Consider the following 7,780-nt stretch of genomic DNA (forward strand, 5'->3'; position numbering starts at 1 on the left):
ACCAGGATAGCAATAGATCTTAGGTATTGTTCCTTTTAATACAGGTCTGTATACATCTGTAATTTTTTCTGCATATCATGCTGTTTTAGCACCAAGCCAGTCTGCATTTTATGTTCGCTGTAGAGAAGCATCTGTCTTTCTGACCGCAATTACTCTAAGTTTAGATTTCAGAGGCACCATCAGCCATGATTTACATAGCTCACATTAGTCCTGTTTGGTTTGCACAGAGTTTACGGAGCTTACTGTGCCTTTTCACGGTGCAGCACTAGCTGCAGCTCCCTGTCATGCTAGGAGTGGCTGGTTCCTATTACTCTGGACTGATTCAGACTTTCACGCCTCGATCCACCTGTGAGTCCATCTGTGCACACAGGTGCTCATGAAGGTGGGGGTGGAGTGAAGATTCGATAATTAACCTGTTCTCCCACCGTACAAAACAACTGACTTTCTTATTTCCTGTCCCAGGTGGCCTAACATGCTATACCTTCTCTTCCCTACCTCTTTTCCACTCACCCACTGCAATGAGAGTTTTCTATGATTTTGTTATTTAAAAATATCTTGCCCATTATGTGGGGTCTGTTTAAGGAACCTGTATAGATTAATCTATATGAAGTTGTCCATATTTGACCTCCAAAAATGGCAATTCCATATGATTATAACCTTAAAGCTCTATTCAAATACTCTTCCAGTACAATAAAATATACTGCTAGTCCAAGAAATGCTGATTTTCAGGCTGCTAAATATTGCATACTGCCACATTTTTCACAATGCAATAATCAATCACATTGTTTTTTATTAAATACATACATCATGTCATGAAGACATTTAAATAGAATTTCAGATTCTATAATTTGGGAAGAAAATTTTCAGCCAACTGTGGCTAATTCACTCATCGGTTTCTCTTTGTTATTCTCCCTACACACCTTTACTATTGCATTAACAACTGTCTCAGAAAATAAGAAGATAGAGGCAAGTGTAAAGCAAACTGATTTTCCTGATGGTTTACAAGTTTGGTAAATTTTTATTAAGAATTAGACTGAAATGAGTTTCAAGATTAAGCAAATGTCTGTGTTCTCTTTCTTTGTAGAAAATTGAATGCCAATTGCAGATATAATAGGAAAATAGATACCTATGTTATCATCCATAAAATTTCCCAGAACTTCCAAAGTAATTTTCATTCAGTCAAATACAGCATTATGTGATGTGGTGCCAATAACACAAAACCAAACAATGGAATCCTCTAAAACACTTTTCTGGGGAAACTAGATAGGCTGTGAATTCTCAAGAGCATTGTATCACAAAATTAATACTACATACAAAAAGCATGTAAAAGGTAGAAGGCAACTTGGGAAACAGGACAGTAAGACATAAAAGGAAACTCATATTTATGTAATACTTTTTTCTTTATGTGGGGTCTAGTAATTAGACGCATTTAGTAAATTATGTTTCCGTTATAAACTAAAAAGATCATTTAATTCTCACAGAGTATTTATCTTACCTAGATTACCAGGAATTCTACACCTTTGAAAAGAATTGTTATCTATGTACTTCCAGTGCTTTAAATTCATAGCTCTTTTGTAGATTACACAAGAATAGCAAAAAATAAAGTAAACCAGACACTCTACATCTCTGGATTTAAAATAATTTCTAGCATCTTCATGATATTTCTTATCAATTGTTCATCTTCATTTGGTTTATATTTTGCTTTTTGTACAACTAGAGATATCACAGTAAAATGAGAGTTTTCCAAAATTGTGTATACCTTTCAAAGTGCATTATAGATACAAGAAACCTTGAATTGACTGACATTTAACTAAATATTGTCATCAAATCTTTATATTTTAAACCTTAAAATTTGTAGCACTTCTCTAATTTCATTATTTTACTTCAAACTGAATTACTGTCAAATTTTGTATACTGATTTTTAGCCAGTCATATTTCTTTCTGTTTTAATCATCTATCTTTCCTTTCCCCAGTTTTAATAATTTTTATCTTCTTAATAATTCCTACATGATAAAAGACTTCCAAAGAAAATTAAAAGACAAGTAGTAATTGGGAGAAAATATTTTCAACATATGTAACAGGAAAAGCATTAATACCAACATATTAGAAGAATTCCTAAAAATCAATGATAGAAATACTTCCACATCTGGAAAGATACAACAAATGTACTTTACCCTATTCCTCTCACCAGAAACAACTAAAAGCCCTGGACATTACACATAAAACAAACATAAGAAATCTGAAAGATGGAGAGAACAAAGCAGACTGGCTGGAGACCTGGGAACCTGAGGTACAACACAGTGGCGAGTTCCCTGGATCTTCTTTCTGCCTCATTTAGCCCAGACTTCAAGCTGAAGAAGCTGACAACCGAGAAATGCCAACGGGCACAGACAAAAGAAACCCCAATAAAAGTCACTGACTCTAAACAAAGGACCATGAGAGGGGAAGCCTAGCAAAACAGAAAAATCTTCGACAATAACCATTCTACACCACCAAACACCACAAAAAACACTGCTCCTCCCCCACCCCTACTCATGCCAGCAAAGAGAAGTAGGGAGCCCACATTTCCATTTTTGCAAGGCTGTAGCCAGGAACCCAAACACTGCCCCATTGGGATGGCATCAGAGATGGCCTAGTGGAAACTCAATTTTCACTATCACCCAGCAGTAGTAAGACCACTCCACCATGGTGACAGTGGAGACATGTTGGGAACAGGAACTTTCCCCATTGCCCAGCAGCAAAAAGGAAGCACCTCCTTCACATGTCCATGGAGGCCAAGGGGAATCTGGATTTGTATCTCTGCTTGACAGTAACAAGGCAGATCTCTCCCTTCCCTTGCCACAGCAGTGTCAGAAAAAGACAGTTCAAATGGAAAATTTAAATAAGATCTATGGTCTCGTAACACAATACAAAGGTAGGAATGAAAACCATTCTTCATACCATAAACAAGGAATATCTCAAACTGCGTAAGAAGACAGTCAACCCATATCAACACTAAGATGGTAGAGATGTTTAAAGTATCTGACAAAGACCTTACAGCAGCCATGATAAAGATGATGCAATAAACAATTATGAAAATGCTCAAAACAAATTAAAGAGTAGAAAGCCGCAGTAGAGGAATATGAAGAAGACATAAAGAAGAATCAGATGGAAATTTTAGGACTAAAAAATACAATAACAAAAATAAATAGCTCAGTAGGGGGAATGAACAGCAGAATGGAAGAGAAGAAAGACTCAGTGAATTGGAAGATAGAACTATCAAAATCACCCAATCTAAGCAACAAAGAAAAAAAACTAGACTGAAAAAGTGGACTGTGTTTCAGGGACCTGTGAGACTGTAATAAAAGATCTAATGTTCATGTCATTGTAGTCCTGGAAGGAGGGGAGAAAACATTGAGGCTGAAAGTTCTTGAAGAAATAATGATTGAAAACTTCTCAAATTTGGCAGGAGACATAAACCTACAGAATTAAGAATGTAAGCAAATCCCAAACAAGATAAACTCAAAGAAATTCACACCAAAATGCATCATAATTAAAATTCTGAGAAAGAAAAGATCTTTAAAGCAGCCAGAGAAACAACACCTTACTTATAGGAGAAAAATAATTAGAATGAGAGCAGACTTCTCATCAGAAACCATAAAAGCAAGAAGGAAGTGACACAATATTTTCAGGTACTGAAAGACAAGCACTTTCAACCCAGAATCCTGTATCCTTCAGAAATATCCACTGAAAATATCCTTCAGAAATAAAGTGGGCTAGATGTAGTATCTCACGCCTGTAAACCCAGCACTTTGGGAGGCCGAGGCAGATGGATCACTTGAGGTCAGGAATTCAAGACAGGCCTGGCCAACATGGTGAAATCCCACCTCTACTGAAACCACAAAAATTATCCAGGTGTGATGGCAGGCACCTGTAATCCCAACTACTTGGGAAGCTGAGGCCAGAGAATTGTGTGAACCTGGGAGGCAAAGGGTGCTGTCAGCTGAGATCGTGCCATTGAACTGCAGCCTAGGTGAAAAAGCGAGACTCTGTCATAAAAAATAATAATAATAAATTTTAAAAAAAGAAAAAACGTGGAGGCTGAGCATGGTGGTTCACACCTGTAATCTCAACACTTTGGGAGGCCAAGGTAAGGGGAGGATCACTTGAGGTTAGGAGTTTGAGACCAGCCTGGGCTGGTCTTAAACAAAAACTTATACAAACTTTGACACACAGTGAGACCCTGTGTCTACTAAAAATAAAAAAAATCAGCCAGGCATTCTAGCTACTCAGGAGGCTGAGGCAGAAGGATCACTTGAGCCAGGAGTTTGAGGCTGCAGTGAGCTGTCATCAAACTACTGCACTCCAGCCTGGGCAGCAGAACAAGACTCAGTCTCTAAAATATAAAGATAAACAAATAAATGATAAAGGGGAAACCAAGATATTCTCAGATAAAGAGAAGCTAAAAGAATTTGTCACCAGCAGACCTATCTTAAAAGAATGGCTAATGAGGTTGGGCATGGTGGCTCACGCCTGTAATCCCAGCACTTTGGGAGGCCGAGGAGGGTGGACCATGTGAGGTCAGTAGTTTGAGACCAGCCTGGTCAACATGGTGAAACCCCATCCCTACTAAAAATACAAAAATTAGCCAGGTGTGGTAGCACACGCCTGTAATCCCAGTTACACAGGAGGCTGAGACAGGATAATTGCTTGAATCTGGAAGGCGGAGGCTGCAGTGAGCCAAGATCATACCATTACACTCCAGCCTGGGCAACAGAGCAAGGCTTCATCTCAAAAAAAAAGAAAAAAAGAGAGAGAGAGAGAATGACTAATAATAGTCCTCTAAACAGAAAGGAAATCATTTAAAAAGGAACTTTGGAGCATCAGAAAGAAAGCACAGTAAGCAAAACTATGGACACTTACAGTAGGCTTTCCTTCTCCCCTTCAAGTTTCTAAATTATGGTTAATGACTGAAGCAAAAATTAAACTGTCTGATATGGTTCTACATACACAAGTATACAGAGGAAATATTTAAGGCAGTTATACTATAAATAAGCGAGACAAGAAGATATAAATAAAGGTAAGTTCTCTATATTTTACTCAAACTGGTAAAATGACAGCAATCAACTGAAACACCAGTCAAGGTTATATATAATGTAATACCTAGAGCAACCACTAACATACAAAGAGATACACTCAAGAAAAATTATAAATAAATCAAAACGGAGTTCTAAAATTCTAGGAAATGTTCAAGTAAATCACAGGAAGGTAGGGAAAAAAACTAAATGGAAAATGTAGAGAATAAACAAAGACAAAAAGTAAAAGTGACAGACTTCAAGCCTAAAATATCAATAAGTATACTAAATTCAAATGCTCTAAATATACCAATTAAAAGACAGCAATTCTAAATGTGTACACACCAAAAAAAAAGCAAAACTGCAAAATATGTGAAGCAAATACTTACGGAATAATTATAGTTGGAAACCTCCATGTTCTCTCAACAGTTGATAAATTAACTAGACAGAAAATCAGCTAGAAAATAAAATTCAACAACACCATCAACCCACAGCGTCTAATGACATTTTTGGAACACTATACCCAACAACAGAATTTTTTTCAAGTACTCGTGAAACATATACCAAGATAGACCATATCTTAAGCCATAAAGCAAACCTTAGCAATTTTAAAAGAATTGAAATCATACCAAGTGTGTTCTTTGAATACGACATAATCAAACTAAAAATCAATGACAGAAAAGGAACAGAAAAATCTCTAGACATCTTGAAACTAAACATAATATATAATACATGGGTTAAAAAAGAAATTATAAGGGAAATTTAAAAGTACATTGAAGTGAATTAAAACACGATGTATCTCTGGGCACGGTGGCTCACACCTGTAATCCCAGCACTTTGGGAGTGGTATCACTTGAGCCCAGGAATTCAAGACTAGCCTGTAACATGGAGAAATCCTGTCTCTACCAAAAATACAAAAAATTTCCCAGGCACGGTGGCTTGTGCCTGTCGTCCCAGCTACTCAGGAGGCTGAGATGGGAGGATCACTTGAGCCTGGGAAGTGGAGGTTGTAGTAAGCCAAGATATCACACCACTGCACTCCAATTTGGGTAATAGAATGAGACCCTGTCTCTCTCTCTCTCTTTCTCTCTCTCTCTCTCTCTATACATATATGTGTGTGTGTGTGTGTGTGTGTGTGTGTGTGTATGTGCATCACAGCTAAAGCAGTGCTCAGAGAGAAATTTATAGCACTAAATGCATACATTAGAAAAGAAGAAAAGTCTCAAATCAATCATCCAAGCCCTGTTCACAATAGCAAAGACTTGGGACCAACCCAAATGCCCATCAATGATAGACTGGATAAAGAAAATGTGGCACACATACACCATGGAATACGATGCAGCCATAGGACATCAAAGGATGAGTTCATGTCCTTTGCAGGGACATGGATGAAGCTGGAAACCATCCTTCTCAGCAAACTAACACAGGAACAAAAAAAAACAAACACTGCATGTTCTCACTCATAAGTGAGAGTTGAACAATGAGAACACATGGACACAGGGAGGGGAACATCACACACTGGGGTCTGTCGGCGGGTAGGGGGTTAGGGGAGGGATAGCATTAGGAGAAATACCTAATGTAGATGACAGGTTGATGGGTGCAGCAAACCACCATGGCACGTGTATACCTATGTAACAAACCTGCACATCCTGCACATGTATCCCATAATTTAAAGTATAATAAAAAATAAAATAAAATAAATAATAAAAAATTAAAAATCATCCAAGCCCTCACTTCAACAACTTAGAAAAAGATCAAAGGAAATCTGAAGGAAGCAGAAAAATAAGAAATTATCACTTCTATATACTAGCGAAGGGTCCAGGCACAATGAACCAGCTTGTAGCTCCTGCTCAGACAGACAAAGCAACGAGTGGAGTCTCACATCGTGAACTTTTGCTCCAAGAACTGCTGCAGGAACGTACTAGGAAAACTGAGAGAATCCACAAACCCTTTGAAGGAATGGATCGCTGTTACGGACTCCCTCAGATGCCAAAAAACTGAGTTGGCTTGCCTTCTCAGTGGGTAGGCTGGTGATCTAGGGCAAATTCTCAGCCCTGGTCACCGACTGCTTGGAAATAGACTTGGTACTGTCGAGGGGCCACAGTGGGAGTGAGACCAGCCTTTAGGACTGCAGGCTGTGTGGGAGTGGGGTGAGGCCAGTGACTGCCAGCTTTCCCCCACTTCCCTGGTGACCTGTATGACTCAGCAGAGGCAGCCATAATCCCCCTGGGAACTTATCTCCATTGGCCTGGGAACCTGTGATGAAGAAATACCGAACACTAGGTAATTCATAAAGGAAAGCGGTTTGACTCACAGTTCCGCATGGCTGGGGGAGCCTCAGGAAACTTACAATCACAAAGGAAGGGGAAGCAAAAGCAAATACATCCTTCTTCACATGGCAGCAGGAGAGAGTACTGAGCAAAGAGGGAAAAGATCCTTATAGAACTATCAGATCTCGTGAGAACTCACTCACTATCACGAGAACAGCAGCATGGGGTAAACACCCCTATTATTCAATTACCTTCCACCGGGTCACTCCCATGCTACGTGGGGATTATGGAAACTACAATTCAATATGAGATTTGGATGGTGACACAGCCAAACTATATGATGGACTAAACTCTCCAATCAAAAGACATAGAGTGGCTAAATGGATTTTTTTAAAAGACTTGATAATCTGCTGCCTACCAAAAATATACTTCATCTATAAAGACACATATAGACTG

This window comes from Rhinopithecus roxellana, chromosome 8 (genome assembly GCF_007565055.1).
Source record: "Rhinopithecus roxellana isolate Shanxi Qingling chromosome 8, ASM756505v1, whole genome shotgun sequence".
NCBI lineage: Eukaryota > Metazoa > Chordata > Mammalia > Primates > Cercopithecidae > Rhinopithecus > Rhinopithecus roxellana.